The 22,674-nt window shown below is 36.8% G+C and overlaps 1 pseudogene; it reads left to right on the top strand.

The window, feature by feature from the left end:
• LOC127632939 (rho guanine nucleotide exchange factor 10-like protein) overlaps positions 1–13,821 on the top strand; it is a 173,067-nt pseudogene extending 159,246 nt beyond the window's left edge.
• Positions 13,822–22,674: the final 8,853 nt, after the last annotated feature.

Raw genomic sequence — 22,674 nt, 5'->3', positions numbered from 1 at the left:
TTAGCTTTGAATCCATCTATATTCTAGTGTACCAGAATTCACTTTTAGCACAAATATGCATTTAAAATGTACAGTATTTCTCTTACAGGCAAAATTATCGATGTCTCATCTTGCACTACAAATATTTTTGTACAATCAGATGCTTTCTTGAATGAGAATGTTCCTCCCCCATAAAGTGTGCAACAGTGCGGTTCCAAAAATCCCATTCATTTCCTCCATAGGGGAATTGAGTTTTAACAATTACTCATACAATTTTTTTAAACCAGACCTACCGTGAGCTCTGAAGTTATGCTTCGGTTGAAGCCATCTGTCCATATTATTTCACCAATTTTTTTCAAAAATCCTGTTTAATACCACAGTTTTTGGTAATGAACTACACTACCCATAACCCTTCAGGAAACAATCCACCAATCAGAAAATCAAACTACGGCAAAAGAGCCCAGCAGCAACCGCCATTTCCATGATGTACTATGGATGACGCACTCTCCCTATGATCTCAAACTACTTATATATTTGTATTTATCGAAATATTTTGCAATACAATTTAAATATATTGTTTCTATACTAATACTCAACAACTTTAAATGAATAGTTTTTTACTTTTCCATAACTTTTAATTCAGTTGTGTTATCCGAAATGCTTTTTGGGACTGTAGCTCATTCCTTCAAACATGGCAAACGTTTAGTACATGTAAGCGCAGCATATTCTAGCGGGAAGACTAGCAGCTGTACATCATCACACCATTGGCTGGGTAATTCCCAGCCAATCACATGTAAATCGTTGCTTTATAAGTCTGCTCACAATCTACATTTACTTTTATGCATTTGGCAGACGCTTTTATCCAAAGCGACTTACAGTGCACTTATTACAGGGACAATTCCCCCGGAGCAACCTGGAGTTAAGTGCCTTGCTCAAGGACACAATGGTGGTGGGTGTGGGGATCGAATCAGTGACCTTCTGATTAACAGTTATGCGCTTTAGCCCACTACGTCACCACCACTCTATCACATTGATGTTTCAGTGTGCTAACACGACAACCTCCACCACCCCACCAGCACCAGTTAAGTCCCATCCTGCACGGGGGTATGCTCCTCGCCCCTGCCTCCTATCTCTGGCAGGATATGACGAGTGCAAATTCTTTGGTCCGCCAGACGTGGCCTACGCCAAAGAGACAATGCTTTTCTGTTTTATATTCATCAAATAAACGTCATCTTAAATTTGACTCAAGTCTGCGAGTCTTCCTGATAGAAAGTCTATTACCTTTGACGTTTTGTCCAAGTATCAAATCAAAGTTTGCAATGTCGTGATTTACCATGGAGCAGGCTGGTTAAGAACTTGTTTATGAAGGAATTTGTGATGTAAACTAAAGGCTATTTAAAAAAAATAATAATTTATGCAATGAGACCTTCAATATGATTCACCCAAACTTCCTGTTTCAGTGAAAAAAATACATTAACAAAATGATTGGAATGAAAACATAACACTTCAACATTTTTTCAAACTGCACAACAACTACTGCATGTCAAGATTATGACACCTTGGACGAACAAAAGTCATAATGACCATTTTATATGTAAACATGCAATTTCAGTCTCTCAATGTAAGATTCTGTATCATTTGACATCTGATCTAATAAGTTGTCCTTGCCTAAATCAATTCATTTATTGTGTTTGTATTTATAGTTAGCTAATTCATGTGTCTAAAACATAACAACATTCTGTTTTAGAGATTTGAGGTCCATCAGGACCCAATGATGAGCGTAGCTCACATGGTGCGAGCTGGAGGGGGCGTATGGATGGCATTCTCAGAAGGTTCCTCTATACGCCTGTTCCATACTGAAACCCTGGAGCACCTGCAGGAGATCAACATTTCCACACCATCCTCCTTTTATAACCCCAGTGAGTACCTCTCTCTCGTTTAATACACAATTCATATAGCTTTAAAACACGCTTGATCAGTGCTTGTTTCCGTCTTTTCATTGAACTGTTTCTAATCGGCAGCTCTTACGATAAAAAGGTAATGATGGAGAAGTTTTTTTGGAATGGTTCCTGTAGACTTGCTCTCCGGGGACGGACCGTGAATAAGTATCTAACTTAAGACCCCGCTGAGCAGTAATGGAGTTGCAGGGTTAGAGGCAGGAAAAGTCACATTAGAGAGAAGGCACAATGGCACAGGCAAAGCCTTCCATGTGGAGCGTTGCCATAGCAACGCTCTTGTCATGACTTCAGCAGATGTGTTGGTACTGTGCCAGCATTTGCCATGTTTCCTTTTCTTCATCCACCTGGTCTTTAACTTGTCTGTTCAACTTCATGGTTCTTTACCCCTCTATGTGTAACTTTAACCATCTTTATCTCGATGGGGTCCTTTTAATTTTGCCATCTTTTCAAATTCTTCAAACTCTTGTTAGAAGCCATATTCAGGTGGTAATTGTTTTACAAAGGGACGTGAGGTAGTTTCAGCATTTACAAGAGACAGTATGTGATTTTTATTTCTGTCCAAACCAGCCTTGAGAAAATTACCTGGTGTATTTTAACAAACACCAGTGTCATATGGTATTTTGCCTCCCATCCAAATCTATATCTTTGAGTTTGCAAGGTGGAAATTTGTCCAGAAATCGGTTAAAATCTTTATTAACCACATGCCAAAGCCAAAATTTGTGCAATATTTTGTGTACTGTTTAATAGAGGCTTACATCAGAGAAATGTTTGAAATTGTATTTTAGTTGCACCAAACTTATATTATTGTTTGTGTATCTTCCCATGACCAATAATCTGCCTTACTAAATTAAATAAATCATGTTTATTTTCATATTAAACCCCAACAGTCATGTAGCACCAAGCTTACAGGTTTAAATTATGTGGCCAGTGGTGGCTCAGCGGTTGAGGCTCTGGGTTACTGACCAGAGGGGGTTCAAGCCCCAGCACCGCCAAGATGCCACTGTTGGGCCCTTGAGCAAGGCCCTTGACCCTATCTGCTCCAGGGGTGCCATATCATGGCTGACCCTGCACTCTGACCCCAGCTTAGCTGGGATATGTGGAAAAACAAATGTGTGACCAAAATAAAGGCTTCAATACATAAGTATAATGAAGAACTTAACCAAACAGACAAACACACACAGGTGTTTCCGTAAATCTCTCTCTCTCTCTCTCTCTCTCTCTCTCTCTCTCTCTCTCTCACTCTCACTCTCACTCTCACTCTCACTCTCGAACTGCTGCTTCCAGTTGGCCTTTATCCCTCTCTAAGGCTTGATTAGCCTGATTAGGGGCTGGGTGTGCAGAATCACGACCCGGCCCCACCCGCTGCCCTGTCACATTCCCTCGTTCTCTCAGGCCGGGGAGCCCCCCCACCTCTTTCCCTGGGGAGCGGCATGTCTTCCGCACCATCTGCCGGCAGGTCATCCCCATCTACCTTGGTGAGGGAGGGGACAAGTGGAGGGAAACAAAAAAAAAGTGTGGCACCTACACCCCGTAATGGCGATCGTGCCAAATTAACAAAACATTTTAAAAAGAGAGGGAAAGGTCAACATGGAGCAGCAGTGGAAGAGAGAGGAGAGAGAGAAAAACGAATATAATAATTTGTCATTTTTATAATATGTAAATCAATTTATAAAAGTATATTTAAAAAATACTATTTATAGTCATTTGTCTTAAAATTGCAATATGTTAAAATAATAATACAAAAATAATAATAAATATAATAAAAAAAATAAAATAAAAAATATATATATATATGTATATGTATATATATTTTTTATATATATATATATTTATATACTGTGTGTGTGTGTATCTATATATATATATATATATATAGATAGATATACATACATACAATTTATTTATAACATATTTATTAATTTATAATTTGTTATTATTTATAATTGTATTATATAATCTTACTCTAATTCCATAATTTGTGCTCAAGTGTTGTCTGTGTTTGATGACATTGCAGGGTATTTTAAATTAACTAATTTTCTTTAGTGAAGAGAACAGATATCGCCTGCTCAGTGTGTAGGGGGCAGTGAACACTTTGTAGGGACCCTGCGATTCAAAACGCAGTTCATGTGAATGACCACATAAGAAGTAAACATCCGGATCTGTTGGATGACAAAACCCATTCGTCTTTAGATAATACACCTTTTTTTGTGGTGAAAAAGCCATGCAAACTTTCCTTAACTGACATCTTCCTGAGAAATACTTGCTGTCCGATTAGGGCCAAAGCTATGGCACATGTTCGAATCCGGCTTAGGACAAGTCCTGTTCCCTCTCTTTCTCTCCCCCCAACTTCTTTGTCCATCTCTACAAAATAAAACTGCTAAAAAAGGGCACATCAAATCTTCAAATTCTTTCATACGGTAAACCAGCCCCCCTTTTCTGGTGTCTGAAATATTTAACAGAAAATGTCACTATCTTTGCTCCCTCTGTGCAGTAGGAGTTTGTGCAAACATTCATTATGTAAGCAAGGACACAGCGCCTTTTCTAAATAGTTTTAATATTGGCACAGTGAATTGACGCCTCGGTGCTCATCTCAAATCAGGCTATATAAAGAGTAATCCGGGTGACATTGCTTCAGTAGGCCTACCTTGCTATATTCTCTTGAGCAGAATGATTCCTTTCCGGCTGTCTAATAATGTTTGAATTCACTTCAATGCAATGTCCACTTTTTAGCTCATAGAAATCACATGATCCTCCAGTTGTCACAGACAGATGTGGTTAACAGGAATAGCTATAAAAGCAGAGCAGTAAGTTAATGTCAACTGGTCTGCTATTACAGCTGTGTCTCATTACTATGAAAACAAACAGAAAAGATACATCTCTGAATTATGAGAGCATGCAAAACATTAAACCTGTGTATTAAAGTTAAAGCTGCATTTTAGAAGACACTTAAAGGAGAAAATGCTAGTTTTGTGGCAGAGAAGCTTGTGAAAGTCCTGTGACCCTGAGGCTATTGTTGAACTCAGGCATTTAAATAGGTAGTGCATGTTTGGTGAGGTAACGCTGCAATTACAAGTAAAACAACAAAAGTTAAAATAGGTTTTGGCAGATGCCTTCTCCATTTTGTACTGGAGGCCTAGAGAACATCCCATTGGCCTGGATATGCTAATTCACAGACATCACATATAGCGAGACTGATATGGTTATTACAGATCAATGGCCTGCAAATCCCAGAAGTTTTCTCTCAAGTGATGGGTGATGAATTAATTATTGTCTCAAAGTCAACCAATTATTCTGCAGTTGCTCCTCAGTTGGAACCTTCAGACATGATAAGCATGCCAGATGTTTTTTTTTTAAATAAAATATATAAGGCCAAATACCTTTTTGCTAATATAGAGGCTAGATTAAATTATAATGTACCGCAGGGGTTTTCAAAGTCTTTGGCAGTGGGCCTCCCCTCTGACAAAATTCAAATAAAAATGTTATAAATGAGATCAAGAAAATAGCAAAAAAATCACTTTGTTTCACTGAAATACAGCCAAACAATTTAACCACTTCAAGTTTTGCTAAGCATTGTGTATACAGTATAGTCAAATAGTGTTATATTATCCCATTAGATCTAATTTACTTTCTATTCATTTATTTTACCAGCAATTATATCTGCACAAAGATATTATAATAATAATAATAAAACGCTTTTGACATACAAATTTTGATGTATTTGGCTTTTCTTATCAAGTTTTTACCAGTCTTATTTTTGCTTCTTGTATTTAATTGGCTGGCCAAAAAGATATAAATTAAAATAAATAACATGAGTCTGCTTTATTTCAATTACAAAACAAAATTATAAAAAAAATGATTCTGCTTTATTTTGATTACAAAAAAATAAATAAATAAAAAACATGTGTCTGTTTTATTTCAATTACAAAAAATAAATAAATAAATAAAATGAGAATACTTTATTTCAATTGCAAAAAAATGTGTTTACTTTATTTCAAATACAAAACATTTTATTAAATGAGACTGCTTTATTTCAATTACAAAAAAAAATGATTCTGCTTTATTTCAAATACAAACAAAATTAATTAAATTAGTCTGCTTTATTTCAATTACAAAAAAATTATTCTGCTTTATTTCAAATACAAACAAAATTAATTAAATTAGTCTGCTTTATTTCAATTACAAAAAATTATTCTGCTTTATTTCAAATACAAACAAAATTAATTAAATTAGTCTGCTTTATTTCAATTACAAAAAAATTATTCTGCTTTATTTCAAATACAAACAAAATTAATTAAATTAGTCTGCTTTATTTCAATTACAAAAAATGAGTCTGCTTAATTTCAATGACAACAAATAAATACAATTATTCTGCTTTATTTCAATTACCAATTTTTTAAATAAAATTAATAAAATTAGACCGCTTTATTTCAATTACAAAAAAATTAGTCGGCTTTATTGTAATTACAAAAGTTTTTAAATAACACGAGTCTGCTTTACTTTAATTACAAATAAATAAATAAAAAACATGAGACTGCTTTATTTTAATAAAAAATTTAAATTAAATATAAAACATGAGTCGGCTTTATTTTAATAAAAAAAATTAATTAAATAAAAAAAATTAGTCGGCTTTAATTACAAATAAATAAATAAAAAACATGAGTCTGCTTTATTTTAATGACAAAAAAATGAAATAAACATTAAAAAAAATCTGTATTAGCTACTTAAATAAGTTCTGTATATTGAATATTCTTCTTCATTTTCTCCATAAACATATATGGATAGCTATGGGGATTTTTGGTTTTAGAACCGTGATTTGTTTTACATTTAACTTCACATTTACATTTATTAATTTAGCTGACACTTTTATCCAAAGCAACTTACAAATATGGACAACAGCAAAAGTGATTTCTTTTATTAAGGAGGTAATAATATGAAAAGTTCTGTAACACAAAGTTTAAAATTGCTCAGAGAAGTACACATTATTTTCTTACATTTTCCCCATGTTAATTCACGGTCACATTGGTAGAGTGTTTGTATGAATTCACAAAGGCTTGATTAATGAAATATGAATAAATGAATTCATACAGCCTGCTAAGCTGTCAAATATTTGTCTGTTATTATCGTTTTCATTTCTCTTTGAATCAGTGGCATTGCCAGAAACAAGGCTTTGGGTGTGCCAAGGGAAAACATGGTGTGCAAGAACCGAAGCACCATGCAGTGACATGTAGCCTACCGTTGACCATTATCCATTTTATTAATTTACATTTAGCTTTAAATGTTTTTTAGACATGTGTTACATCATAATGACTTGACTTAAGGTGATGCCACTCAAAGGAGTAGGTTGGCCTGTTAATGTATCCACATATTAGGCTTAAAATATAATACTGAAATCTGAACTTTGGTCATGATTCATAATTATTTAACAAAATATGCTGAAGACACAATTTTAATTAGAGGGACAATTTGCACTGGTCGGGAATATACTGTATATAATAGCCTATGTAATAAAAATATAGACCAGTTTGTATTGTTTTGATTTTTTTTTTATTATCATCTTTGCATTTAGGGAGTAAATACAGGGATTTTATACATGAATGCAAATCATATTGTTTCCTCAGACTCACATGCAAGAGCTGCAAATTGCAAGAGCGCACATGTAATCTGACATGTCCTCTTTGAAACATTGAGTACTTCTGCTGATGTATATGACAATCTATTATTAGAGTGATAACTCTTCCACAGGTAAGAAATATATACATAAGTGAACGTTCCGCAGAACAGCTGACATTTCGAAGAAGGAATTTTACCTAATGCATTTCCTTCGCTAATGTTCTCTCATGACCGTAAGTGATTTCCTGTTGACTACCTAGCGTAATGCAAATGCTTCATTTCCACATTAACCAAAGACTCCCCAAGTGCTATAGCAACCTGAAGACAGCATGCCAAGAAAACGAATCAATTAACCACTTGCTGTTCGCTCTTGCAAAGTGAACATCATAATTGAGCATGCGACCACCATCCATACTTGCTGAAGCATTACAATGAACGCTCAGCTGTGCTGCTATTTCTCCCCTACATCACTCAGATCTAATTAGAATTGGCAGTTGAGATTAAAGGCGCTTTTAGAGGTCTGAAGGTACAGGGTAGTAACTGTATTTTTTTTCTTTTTCGTTTACAGGTCAAAAGAGCATGAGAGTTACCAGCCTGCTGATCTGCCAGGGGCTGCTGTGGGTGGGCACTGCCCATGGCATTATCATCACCCTGCCTGTGCCCAAGCTGGAGGGCATCCCCAAAATTACAGGTATATGGATGGAGGCTCTTCATGATACATAACTGCCTTTAGCGCTTTTGGAAAGTCTCTACAATGATAAGACAATTGAATAAAGATAGTTAGCTATTTGTTTAAGTCCTGAGCCACTAGTGGCATCAAATGGAATTGCAATCTGTTTGTTTGAGCTCACACAACAACAATAACATTAACAAATAGCATACTGTGCATCTGGGGCAGGACTACCTTTTTTGTTTGAATAAGGGCAAATTGATGGAGTGTCTCAAACTTGGTGCTGATAGTGGCACAGAACTCCACCTTAAATTCACAATCAGGTTCCACAGATTCACGTTACTAAACCTGCACATTTGCAAAATGATTTTACGTGGCTCTTTATACGTATCTGTGGCAGGGCGGAGGCAGAGTCGTGATCCTACCTAATCAAGCCTCCGAGGTATAAAGGTCCACTGCAGGGTGTCGTGCGGGAGAGAGAGATCGTTAGCGGACATGTCCGTCATCATGTGTGTGTTTATGTTTTCTTTTAAGTTTCTCATTAAAATATGAGAAATTCTTATACTAATACGGGACAGGGTGCGTAGGATCACACTTTACTTGGAGCTGGTGTACTTGGTGATGGCCTTTGTGCCCTCAGACATGGCGTGTTTGGCCATTTCACCGGGCAGCAGCAGACGCACGGTGGTCTGGATCTCTCTCGATGTGATGGTGATGCGTCGAATATGTCGTTGACTAAGGCGTTCATGATGCCCATCGCCTTGGAGGAGATACCGATGTCAGGATGGACCTACTTCAGGACTTTGTATACGTAGATAGCGTATCTCTCCTTCCTGGACCTCTTGCGCTTCTTTTCTACCTTACCGGAGGTCTTAGTGACGGCCTTCTTGGATCCTTTCTTCGGGGCGGACTTCGTTGGTTCAGGCATGATAATGCGATGAGTCCATTTCTAAGTACAACCAAACTCGGAGATGGCCTCCTTAAAAGCCAGGAAAGTTGCATCCCCTCCGCCTCATACCAGGTATGGGCGGTGCACAGGAGATCGATCACCAGGGGTGTGATGCGCCAGTGCCACACAGTTGAGATTTCACCTCAGATGTGCTGCAAAAAGTATCATGAACCACGTAATGTCATTTTGCAGTCGCACGTAATATTCATGAGATCAGGCTGCAAAGTCCATTTTAATCTATACAAATGGGAATTATTAATCAATGTAAATTTTGTTTTGCATGGCACAGGTAAGGGGATGACATCGCTTAATGCGCACTGTGGACCAGTGGATTTCTTAGTTGCCCTGTCCAGCACTCTGTCTCCTGATCTCTTAAAGCGAGACTCTGTGGTGGAAGGGCATGATTCGGCCTGTGTTGTGGAGGACCATAGTGACTCGTCTTCACAGGAATCTCTGCAGCAGCCCAGTATTTCCGTCCATGGGGATGACAAAGGGAAGGGACGGGGAGTGTTGCTACAATACCGCCTCCGCTCCACCACAGGGTTACCTGGACAACCATTAACTGCACGAGGAGGCGAAACCTCAGACTCCTCTTTAGAATCTTTGGAACATAGCATGGAGGACGGCTCTATTTACGAACTCAGCGACGACCCAGACATGTGGGTCAAGGGGCGGCCCTGTGAACGGGAGGGGGCGAGAAGGGACAGGGTTACCTCAGTAGCAGTTATCTCGGGAGGGAAGGGCTTTCGACGACTGAGGGAGGGCCCGATGGGGGCCAGCACAGAAAGCACCCTAATGATCTGGCAGCTTCCACTTACGGTTTGAGCTGGAATAATGTTAGGGTTGGGCAAAATTCAGAATTCAGTTCTTGAGTTGGAATTTGCACAGGATGTTGAAAGGGAATGACAGGAAGAGAAATCAACTGAGTTGCTATTCAAAGAAATTCAGCAGTCATACAATATTTTTTGCGACAAAATTATTTAACCAATTATGCCCATTATGGAGAGCCACAATTCTCACAACATAATTAAATAAATATATAAATCAATAAATAAATACATCATGAAATTGCTAAAAAAAAAATGAAAAAAAAAAAAAACTGTACATTGATAATAAAATTAATCTGTAATTAGCCATTAGCTGGAAATGTTCAGATTTCACTCACCAGCGATTCAGTAGTATAATTGCAAAGAAGTTCAGCACCGAGATCCTTCCTCTGCATTTTGTGAGTAAGAGTTTGAATTTGGTAATTCTATGTAATGTGTATCCAAAGAAGAGATCCACGCAATCCATTTTTCATTGAATAATTACTCTTTTATTATTCTCTTTGTTCTATACGGTCAATTTTTTATCAAAAACAACATAGCATGAATGCAGTAAAAAACATTAATGTGATTAATGTCGTTAGCTCTTTCCCCACCAAACACGGAATTTTCCGTGTTTTATGAAAAAACGCTTCCCCGCCAAACATGGAATTTTCCGGGTTTCCGTGTTTTAGGTGTTATACGGTAAGGAAGACCCCTCCACATGTTTTGAAAGAGTACGCAACTCTTTGATCCAAGAAACAGACTGCGATCGTCTCAAACATGAAGAAGTGGAGTATTGAGAAGCTCAAAATATCGGACTTAAACATGCCTTTTTATCAGCTTTTTGTCTGAAATGTTGTTTTTTGACAAAACCGATCTCTGTTCAAGTCGCAATAAAAAAAGAACAAATGAAGATAAAATAAAATCGTTTTTTTTACCTAAAAGCAGAGGCTCAGATCTTTATTGTGATATATAGCATCTTCATATATTCATGGAAGAAAATATTCTGCGGGCCATTCAAGTTTAGTGAAAATCGTCAAAAACCCTGGCGGTGGCTGGCAACTTTTTTAAAAAAACGCTGGTGGGGAAAGAGTTAATGTGCACAACCAAAACACTTCTGTGAGATGCTCACTGAACTGCCACTATTCTTAAAGAGACAGTACGGTTTTGGCATGTGTTCTACAGTACAATTAATGTAAATGCTAATAAATATTACAAATTATGCTTGTAAACAACAAACATCCACTAATTATTTAAAGATTTAAGTATTTTATTTTGTAACAAAATTCATCAAATAATTTATTTGAGTAATCTTTAACAAAATAAAATAAATATACTAAAATGTGTACATTTTTATTCATGTAATTTTGTTAAAGATTACACAATTTAATTTGATGTAATTTTGTTATGAAATTGAAGTGAGTAAATCTTAATATATTTTGAGTGTGTAACATTACGTTTATTTAAGGAATACATAGAATTTTAAATTTTTAAAAAGCTAAGATGTTACCAAAATTAAGAAAAACTGATGATAAATGTACAATTAATATCTTTGTAATGCATTAGCTGAGAGAAAATTTCTTCAAAATTGGCATTGAAACTTCAATGTATTCATACTGTATAAATCAGGTATAAATCAAATCAAAATCAGAATCAAATCAAGAGCTTTCGAATCAGAATTGACTCAAATTGGGAAATCTGTATCATTAAGCAGCCCAGCTCAAAGTTTTGTCCATTTTTTTATTTATTTAATGACTTAATTTTGAATAATTCAGCCCTCTATAATTTATTCACTGATATTGATATTGTAATTGTTTTTGATGATTAATGATTATTAATTAGTTATGTTTGAGCAAAACAATGAACACAGCCATCAAAACAGATTCTAATTTGCCACACAGCACCATTAAATGTCAACCACAACTCATTTAAAAATAAATATTGACATAACAATTTTGGATAAATTAGAGCAAATTTATTTCCCCCCAGTCTATAAAATGAAAGGTAATTTATTTAATATAATAAAATTGATTTATATAAATTAAAAACAAAATGATGGAATTGGCATTTTAAATATTGATTAATAATGTCCGCTAATCTCTCTGGCAACGCCCCCTATTTTGCATGTACACTAATATTTTGTATTTGTAAAGACCACACTCATAGCAATTTCTTTGAATGTCATTCCATTTTATTTCTACTTCCTTAAAGTTACAATTATGCATCCTGTTTGCTACCTCAGTTCAAATTCAGGAATTGATTTGGAATTTAAAAGGTATTCTGTATTCAATTCTAAATGGTGCACAACCCTGGATAACTGGGCACGTGTGGTACAAAATGTGATGCTCAGGACTCCTCAGTTATTTTTTTTATTTTTTTTTTTTCTCAGAAGAAGAATATCTCGTTTTAATATGAGTTGTGTGTTAACGTTGGGATCTCACGAAATCAAGGTCCTCCGGTCATCAGAATGCAAACAATGAGAATATTCTGAACATTCAAAATGCTTCCAGTGATAAACCCACCTTTAATTCTGCCGCATCCTCTCTATTACTTGTACCTGTACCCGGACAGTGTTTCCTACCAGTCGAGAATCCTTATTCGTGTATTTAACGTCTCAGACACCAGACTTCACCGTAATCAGTGGCTAAACTATTCATACAGAATGTTTCCTTAAGGGCCCGAGTCAGGTCAACCTTTAGTGAATAATTTACTTTCGAATTTACTACGCCACAGAGCTGCTGAGATGTCATTTTATTCCCCGGTGTCTAAAGAAATCAAATCAGTGCAAAGTGAAAAGCAAAGTGAAAGGAGTTTCCACGCATCTGTGCAGTCGCTCAGAGATTTCTCTCACCCCTGAACTCTTGATAATGTGAACACACAATTCTGTGCTGAAAATCAAGTCTGTGCAGGTCAGTGCACATTGTGTGTTAAAAGATGTCTAAAAGATTTCAAAATGCTTGACAGGGCCCAAATTTCTAGGATGAGTAAAGCCCAATAAAAATTATTTTTTGTGGACATAATTTTTCTTTATAAACACGAACTGAAATTGTTTTCACCATATGGCAGTCATTTGAAACGTCTGCTTAAATCACTATTACTTAACAGGCAGATTCATCAGCATCTGGTACTGTAGGGGAAAGAGACAAGCACCACTAATTGCAGAAAAGTTGTGGATCTTGTTGTTCATTTGGTCTCATTGAAGAGGTATTCGCTGCTGGTATGTGTGTAATGTTGAACTTCCTACTGCAGTCTACTGTTGCATTTCCAGAATGGATTAACTTGCATTACAGATTTGCTGTTTGTAAACAGCTTTGAAGGCAGCCCTAAATATCAGAAATGTAAATCCAGGTATAGCTACTGAATAATATAGTTAAGTGTTTTAGTTTTCTTATTCCATTTTTCACACCATGCAATATTATGAACATACGAAATGTATAATTTGCCCTGGTACTGCAAACTTTTGTCTTTAAACTGTTTTTTTTTTTTTGCATTATAAAAGATACTGTATAAAACATTTATGAAGGCCATAATATCCCACTGTGGCAGGGCGGAGGGCGGGACCTGGTGAGTAGGATCACGACCCGGCCCCGCCCTCCGCCCTGCCACACCCACTTAATTTAATAACTGTAGTGTTTACAACAGTGTCAATGTTTGAATGTGAAATTGTAAGATGTAAATGAATTCAGTATAACACGAATAATACAAATGTAGCATTATCTATCTATAGAAAGTAACAATTTGAAGTTTCAATTTATGCCCAGAATGCACTGATTATTTTAGATATTCTTTTTGTGTGTTTGCTAATAAAACATACATTTTGTTAATTCACTGTTACTAGAATAAATCAATTTGATGTAAGTCTACTTCTGTGTTTGCGTTTTAACTATTATTCTTATGAACTTCTGTAAACGGCAGCGTTATCAGTGCATACATTACTCCAAGGGTACGTTTACACGACAACGATGCACTGAAAACGGAAACCTTTTTCCTTTGCATTTCATTTACAGACGACAACGTTGTCAAAACAATCCTGTTCACATGGATCCGCGAAAACAATTAAAAACGTTGTATTACGCATGCCAGGCCAATAGTTGGCGATGTCACTTTGTAAAGAAATACTTTGCTTCTGCGCATATAAGCATTCTACCACAGAGCGGTGAATTCAAACAATGAAGATGGCGAAAGCATCGAGCAATTTTGTCTAGATGGACGATGAGGTTGCTTTATTACTACAAGTGACCCTGGACTATAAAACACGGCACCTTTTTAAGGACTCCAACTGGTGATCTCATGTTGGTCTGTTCGCATATCGACGATAACGGCATCATTTTCAAAAACTTGCACTTTGAAAATTATTTTCAAAAGTTTGTGTTTTCAGGCCCCAAAACATCGTTGTCATGTAAACGAACAGCCAAAACGCATAAAAGGTTTTCCGCTTTTAGTTGAAAACTTTGTTGTGTAAACGGCCCCTAAAGTAAACAATTTACAAAACAAGAGAGAAAACATCAATGCTGAATATTCTTGGTTGCTGCTAAGCTGTCAAAGTTTTGCAGGCTCTTGCATTTTCCCCGTCTTGTTGATTCCATACAACTGACACAGAGATGGTAGATAAGTATGGTGCATCAAATGACGTGCCACACTGGAGAAGGCAAGAAACTGCTTCAAAAGGTCACGACTGAATAAACTATTGTTTGTTGTGACTGTAACAAACTCAAGCAAAGCTCCTGCCAGGACATATTATATTTGAAAATGATCACTCTGTTTTGCACACTCCATTTTATATGTCTGAGCTCAGGAAAGGAACAATATATTTAATGGGGTTTTATCTGGCTTGAAATTATTCACAAATCCCTAATTTTACAGTATACTTACAGTACCCCTACAGTACATATCCAAGACCAAAACAGTCTCCTGGTTTGCGGCCCAGGAAACAATTACCTTATAATCCTGCAGCAATTTAAATACAAACAATTAAATAACTTGGTATTACATCCTGGGCCGATTTCTTCACATGAAATTTTAGCTTATCGCGACCGACCCACCGGCCAGCTTGGTTCTCCCGATGGCCAGTCCGCCGCTGATTGGCCCCAAAGTGCATCGGCCAACCGGGAAAATGTCAGATTACCAGTCCAGCCCTGGTCGTAGTAATAGTACAAGAAAGCAAAATCATAAGAAATCACACGAGTTGGCTACGAAAATAAATGATCATACGAACAATGTTAAATCAATTCCTTTTTTCAGGTTTAAAACAAAACCTAACCACAAAGTCTAACTCCTTACCCAAATCCTATACCTAACCCCTAACCCAAGCATAAATCATATAGTGTATAACCTGTTACCCAAACCTCAAACCTGACAATGATTTTAATAGGTAAATGATGTGTGTACCCCGGAGAAAAGAAAACATCAAGGTTTGGAAGGAGATGAGGGAAGCATTATACAGTTATACAGTTTGTTTATTGCTTGGTCTCTATGGGAATACAAGTTGTAGCTTTTCATAGGAACTGAGTCGTAACATAGCTTACATTTTCGCCATCTCATACAAATTATTTGAATATGTTTTCATGAGTTCTCATGAGACTATGTTGATTACGTCCACCACCACTCCCTTTCGACAATGACGCATACATTCTTAACCGCAAAAACACCAGAATACTGCAAAAATAACTTGGGCCCTGGACAATTTTGGTTGTGTTTTACAACTACTACAACCACTACTATTCCAAACAACATCATTAGAGTCTGGTGACCATACAGGCTGGTTCTTGAAGAGGTTTGTTGGGTCAGCTGCTAAATATTTGTAAAAAAAAAGGACTGCTTTAAAGCCAAGACGTGTTGGGCGCATTTAGACGGTACTTGGGAGTTTTAAACACAGCTGTGAGTGCAGAGGTTTAGACCAAAGCTCCTGTATCTCTTCATCCCTGTCCTGTTGGATTGTTTTCTGGCTTAAGAACATCAGCCTTAGGCTGTTACGTGACCAAAAGCCTGTTAATGTAGTTCTCTGCACAAAGGGTGTTTGTGATTTGTGTACAATGTGATTTCAGATCAATTTGATCGGAGATCAGAGTTCTGTGAAACAGCTGTGCTCACACTGTGTTTTCCTGAGGTTTTGTTAGATAAAAAAGAAAATCACCCAGCCATGATTTCTATTGAGAAGGAAGAAACTCTTCCGCCTCTAACATTCTGCATATTTACAATTAAGGTAAATTATTTAATATATATTTCAAGATGGTAGTGTAGTGTAGTGTTGTACACTAAAAACTATTGCAGCTTGTATGTGTTTTTCAAATAGTCAAAACTGGTGACTTTCAGACAAACTAACCCTAACCCTGACACAGTCTAACCTTTTCAACCAATTTAACCCTAACCCAGCATACCATTTTAGCCAAACTAACCTTAATCCAACCTAACCCTATCAGCCAATCTAATCCTAACCTAGCATACCATTTTAGCCAAACTAACCTTAATCCAACCTAACCCTATCAGCCAATCTAACCCTAACCCAACATACCATTTTAGCCAAACTAACCTTAATCCAATCTAACCCTATCAGCCAATCTAATCCTAACCTAGCATACCATTTTAGCCAAACTATCCTTAATCCAATCTAACCCTATCAGCCAATCTAATCCTAACCTAGCATACCATTTTAGCCAAACTAACCTTAATCCAACCTAACCCTATCAGCCAATCTAACCCTAACCCAACATACCATTTTAGCCAAACTAACCTTAATCCAACCTAACCCTATCAGCCAATCTAACCCTAACCCAGTATACCATTTTAGCCAAACTAACCTTAATCCAACCTAACCCTATCAGCCAATCTAACCCTAACCCAACATACCATTTTAGCCAAACTAACCTTAATCCAACCTAACCCTATCAGCCAATCTAATCCTAACCTAGCATACCATTTTAGCCAAACTAATCTTAATCCAATCTAACCCTATCAGCCAATCTAACCCTAACCCAGCATGTCATTTTAGCCAAACTAACCTTAATCCAACCTAACCCTATCAGCCAATCTAACCCTAACCCAACATACCATTTTAGCCAAACTAACCTTAATCCAATCTAACCCTATCAGCCAATCTAATCCTAACCTAGCATACCATTTTAGCCAAACTAACCTTAATCCAACCTAACCCTATCAGCCAATCTAACCCTAACCCAACATACCATTTTAGCCAAACTAACCTTAATCCAACCTAACCCTATCAGCCAATCTAACCCTAACCCAACATACCATTTTAGCCAAACTAACCTTAATCCAACCTAACCCTATCAGCCAATCTAATCCTAACCTAGCATACCATTTTAGCCAAACTAATCTTAATCCAATCTAACCCTATCAGCCAATCTAACCCTAACCCAGCATATCATTTTAGCCAAACTAACCTTAATCCAATCTAACCCTATCACCCAATCTAACCCTAACCCAGTATACCATTTTAGCGAAACTAACCTTAATCCAATCTAACCCTATCAGCCAATCTAACCCTAACCCAGCATACCATTTTAGCCAAACTAATCTTAATCCAATCTAACCTTATCAGCCAATCTAACCCTAACCCAGTATACCATTTTAGCGAAACTAACCTTAATCCAATCTAACCCTATCACCCAATCTAACCCTAACCCAGTATACCATTTTAGCGAAACTAACCTTAATCCAATCTAACCCTATCAGCCAATCTAACCCTAACCCAGCATACCATTTTAGCCAAACTAACCGTAATCCAATCTAACCCTATCAGCCAATCTAACCCTAACCCAGTATACCCAGTATATCTAAATCTTTAGCCAGCATACCATTTTAGCCAAACTAACCTTAATCCAATCTAACCTTATCAGCCAATCTAATCCTAACCCACTATACCATTTTAGCCAAACTAACCGTAATCCAATCTAACCCTATCAGCCAATCTAACCAATCATATCATTTTAGCCAAACTAACCTTAACCCAATCTAACCCTATCAGCCAATCTAACCCTAACCCAGCATACCATTTTAGCCAAACTAATCTTAATCCAATCTAACCTTATCAGCCAATCTAACCCTAACCCAGCATACCATTTTAGCCAAACTAACTGTAATCCAATCTAACCCTATCAGCCAATCTAACCCTAACCCAGCATACCATTTTAGCCAAACTAATCTTAATCCAATCTAACCTTATCAGCCAATCTAACCCTAACCCAGCATACCATTTTAGCCAAACTAATCTTAATCCAATCTAACCCTATCAGCCAATCTAACCCTAACCCAGCATGTCATTTTAGCCAAACTAACCTTAATCCAATCTAACCCTATCACCCAATCTAACCCTAACCCAGTATACCATTTTAGCGAAACTAACCTTAATCCAATCTAACCCTATCAGCCAATCTAACCCTAACCCAGCATACCATTTTAGCCAAACTAACCGTAATCCAATCTAACCCTATCAGCCAATCTAACCCTAACCCAGTATACCGTTTTAGCCAAACTAATATTAATCCAATCTAACCCTATCAGCCAATCTAACCCTAACCCAGCATACCATTTTAGCCAAACTAACCGTAATCCAATCTAACCCTATCAGCCAATCTAACCCTAACCCAGCATACCATTTTAGCCAAACTAACCTTAATCCAATCTAACCCTATCAGCCAATCTAACCCTAACCCAGCATACCATTTTAGCCAAACTAACCGTAATCCAATCTAACCCTATCAGCCAATCTAACCCTAACCCAGCATACCATTTTAGCCAAACTAACCTTAGCCCAACCTAACCCTACCAGACAATCTAACCTTTAACCCTAACAAAACATAACACTTTTAGCCAATGTAACCCCAATCATGTAAAAAAGGCATTTTAATACATTTTACATCCCCATATGATTACACAAGATATTCCAAAATAATCCAAAATGTATTTATATAATATTTTATATATATTAATATTTAAGTGCACCACCTGCAATTTTGTGAAACATTTACACATGCAGTTCAATTGCTTTGGCATTGACCTTGAAGGTTAGTATTTGAAACATGAATTAACTTGAAGTTTGTGTTAGTCTGTCATTTTATTTTGGAGTAGCCAAACGTGACCTGTAGTATCAAAACTTTGGCTACATATCATTATAAACACATTCATCTTTGTAGAAAACGCAAGTCGCAGTGATGACTATGTGGTTATTTCAAATGCTTTTCAATTCACAAGTCATTTTCTCATTTCCTGCTAACTCTTACTAGAATATTCCAGTGGGGACAGTCAAAGTACAGACAACTGAGATCGTATGGTGACACATGCTGAGTCAGTCATGCTGTGCTGTCCCGAGTGCAGCAATGAAAAAAACATTCATCCAACATAAGCCAGCAATTGTACTGCATTGCTGAATTGTATTTTAGAACAGTTTTGCAATAGAATACCCCTTCACCAACCACGCTTTCGCCTCAAAGAAGACAGCAAAGGCAGCCAGGTTGCAGTGCAAGCAATTTTGCCTGACAAATAGACACAAACAGCATATACATGTACATCAGTAGTCTAGTCTAGGGCATGGTCTTTTGACACTGAGCTTTTTCGATCTACTGACATGATGCCACAGCACCATTGAGTGAATTGTGTATATATAAGTGTAGAGATTCTCTCTAAATGCACATAAAGCTGCAGGAGCAAGACAGACAGTCTGACTATGCTGATCCACCAATCAGAATGCTCATTTCAGACGTGATTGGACATTTGCTAACCTACAATATTTTCTGTTTCAGTAAGGGGCAGGATTTCCAGTGTCTAATGCTAACGCACCCCCTTTTTGAGCACAAACCATGGAAATGACGTGCCTGAACTTAAACGGTTGTATTTACTGGACCCTTTGGAGTATGGACACAGTTGTAGTATCTTTTGAAAGAAAACACTTTGGGCTTTATTCAGTTAGAGAAGATGAAGTTTATAGTAATGGAATGGTTTTTATAATCTAAAAACAGTAATTAAAGTGCCAAGACAACCCAGAAATGTTCACAATGTTCTCAAAGCCACAAGCCTAAAGAAGTTACGTTTCAAATAATTTTTCTCTGAAAATCGCTGGAAGCGTACAGAGTAAAATTAAGGATCCGCCTTTCAAGACGGCAACAAAATCTGACCGCACTTCCTGGCTATTATGAATAAAATGATGCCGCATTTTTAAAAAAAGACTTTGGAGACAGGCTCATTTTGTTTACGGGACTCTAATATATAAGATCATATACAGTTTTACAACATGAATGCTGCTCAGATTGCAGAGTTTGTTGAAGAACGATGATGAAGGGTAATTCTTTCAGGCAAGATCTCATGTAAACAATGGAGAATATATCAATATTTCTCAGATCTATAACTTGGATGACAAAAAGTGCAATTGGATGTTTTTCAATGAACGCTTGTCATGGACAATTGACCCAAGTGTGCCGAACTGGATTCATCTGGCGATTGCGTTTTCATAATAAAGGTACGAAGTCCCGTTTTGATATTGCATGTTTTCATTTGTACTCCTGGCACAAATAACTAAATTGCTGTTTCTGGAGCATTGCTATCATGAAACAGAGATCGGATATCAATGTTGAATCCTTAGACCTTTGAAAAGATGTATAATTTGTTAACATTAATTACATTTATAGACATTAAATTATATATTAAATGTAAACAGAGTGACATCACTCTCGAGTGCGAGCGATTGCATATCAACAGGTTAACTTTTTATGAATTAAACAATTGTAAGACAGACAGACTCTTACAGAAACCATAATTACATAATTATGTAACAGACTACTTTTTTTTTAAACATGCACACTCTCAAATTGTAGAAATAAAGGGGGGGGGGGAAAATCATATTTTCAAACCCCTACATAAATGTACCATGGCAACCCAGTTGCTACAGTTATTGTTTATAAAATTAAAAGATAGACATAGCTAAAACTGGTGTGAACCTTTTAGTCAGGAAAAGGAAGAAAGATTCTACAATTGGAAGTTTTATCGTAGGCCAGGTAAGAAAAATTGCTGTAACAATGGTATTTTGGCAGAAACTATGGTTACCATTATAAATGGTGCATTCATTTTTAAATAATAGTTTTAAAAGAACACAAAAAAATCAATTAATTAGTATCAAGCTATTATTTATTCTACTGATGCCTTTCTATTGAGGATCTGAATATAAAATTATGAATGTAGACCGAGCGACTGTTCTGCGTATCTTTACCTTTACATCAGTTCTTAGCTATTATTCTGACCTACTAACTTGAAGAGCTGCTTTTCATCTTGTTCTAACAGAATTTTCGCTGCTTTCAAGCTTCGGATGCTGCGGGAGATGTTGTCTTATTATGATTGACTCATTCATTTGAACTTGACCATATTGCTTCTTGATTTTTCTGAAACTTTATATAAAACCAAGACAAGCAAATTAATCAAGGAATATTTCTGTTCAGTTAGTGTACATGGTAAATGCAGTGTAATGAAAAATGTTGAGCTGAGTAACCAATTGACAACATCACCTCAGCACCTAACAGTACTTCCAACTCCCTTGATATTGTAGAGAGAGAGAGTGAGCCTATCAAACGATATTGTGGTAAAAAACCCAAAAGACAGTCCTGGCTAGCGGAAAAGAGTGCGCTAAACAGAGCGCATTTGCTCTCGGCAATTTCAGTTACACCTACTAAGAAAATAATTACACATTGAAACCGGTCTTGACCCAACATGAATGGACAAATTGGGTCGCAACCCATGTACAACCGAATACATCTAAATTTATGACAACCATCAACGATGAACGTGAGACAGAGGTTGCATTTTCGCTCTCAAATTAAATTTGTACTCACTGATTGTTAGCTTTAGGGTTGGAGTTTAGGTTAGTGGGTAGAGATAGCAATAAATGCAATCCTGTTAACTATATTATATTATTTATAACTAAAAATACAACTTACTTTTGGCACCGCTATTTGAACATTTCACCCAGAAACTGGAGCTCAACTTTGCGCATACTTTCAAGAACACTTTTAGCTTTGGCCACTGGGGGCAGTGATTGAAATTATGGTAAGCACAGACCGATTTCAGCTGCAAAGATTTACACCTACTGTCACCGAATTCACAGTGTGAATCGTTTTTGGTTACAAATTCATCTTTTGCTATACTCTGTGGAAAAGTACTGTTTGCTGTAGACTACGATTAATAAGTGAACATGCTGGATAATAAATAGAGAGACCTAGATAAACAAGTAGTATTCAGCTGGTCATGTGATCTCAACATGGTTGCCCCATGAGACAGTCCAGCTCCATGTAAAATAAAGGAGTTTATAATACTATTTGTCCTAGTACTATTTGTGTCTTTGGACATCAAAATTCCTTTTTTAATGAGGAAAAAATACAGAGCGCACTTTGAATGCCAATGTTTTGCAAGCTACTGGAACAGAAGGGGAATGCTAACGCTCAATATTATGTTCCGTTCAGCTCCTGTGTATCCTTGGTCATTCAAATTTGGATGCATTCCATGTACAAGCAATAATCGTCCCATTTGACAAGAATCTTAACAGATTTTTCAAGACAACAAACAAAAATATGATGCATCCTGTAAACAATAACCGAGGGGCCAAAGCAATCTTTACCATTTTCCCCTGGCATTCATCGTGAGAGGCAGTTGTTCTACTGTGTGACTATGGCCCGATCTCAGCTAACTTTTGTGTGACAAACG

Source organism: Xyrauchen texanus, chromosome 39 (genome assembly GCF_025860055.1).
Source record: "Xyrauchen texanus isolate HMW12.3.18 chromosome 39, RBS_HiC_50CHRs, whole genome shotgun sequence".
Taxonomy (NCBI): Eukaryota; Metazoa; Chordata; class Actinopteri; order Cypriniformes; family Catostomidae; genus Xyrauchen; species Xyrauchen texanus.
This window is presented reverse-complemented; position numbering and strand designations above follow the sequence as displayed.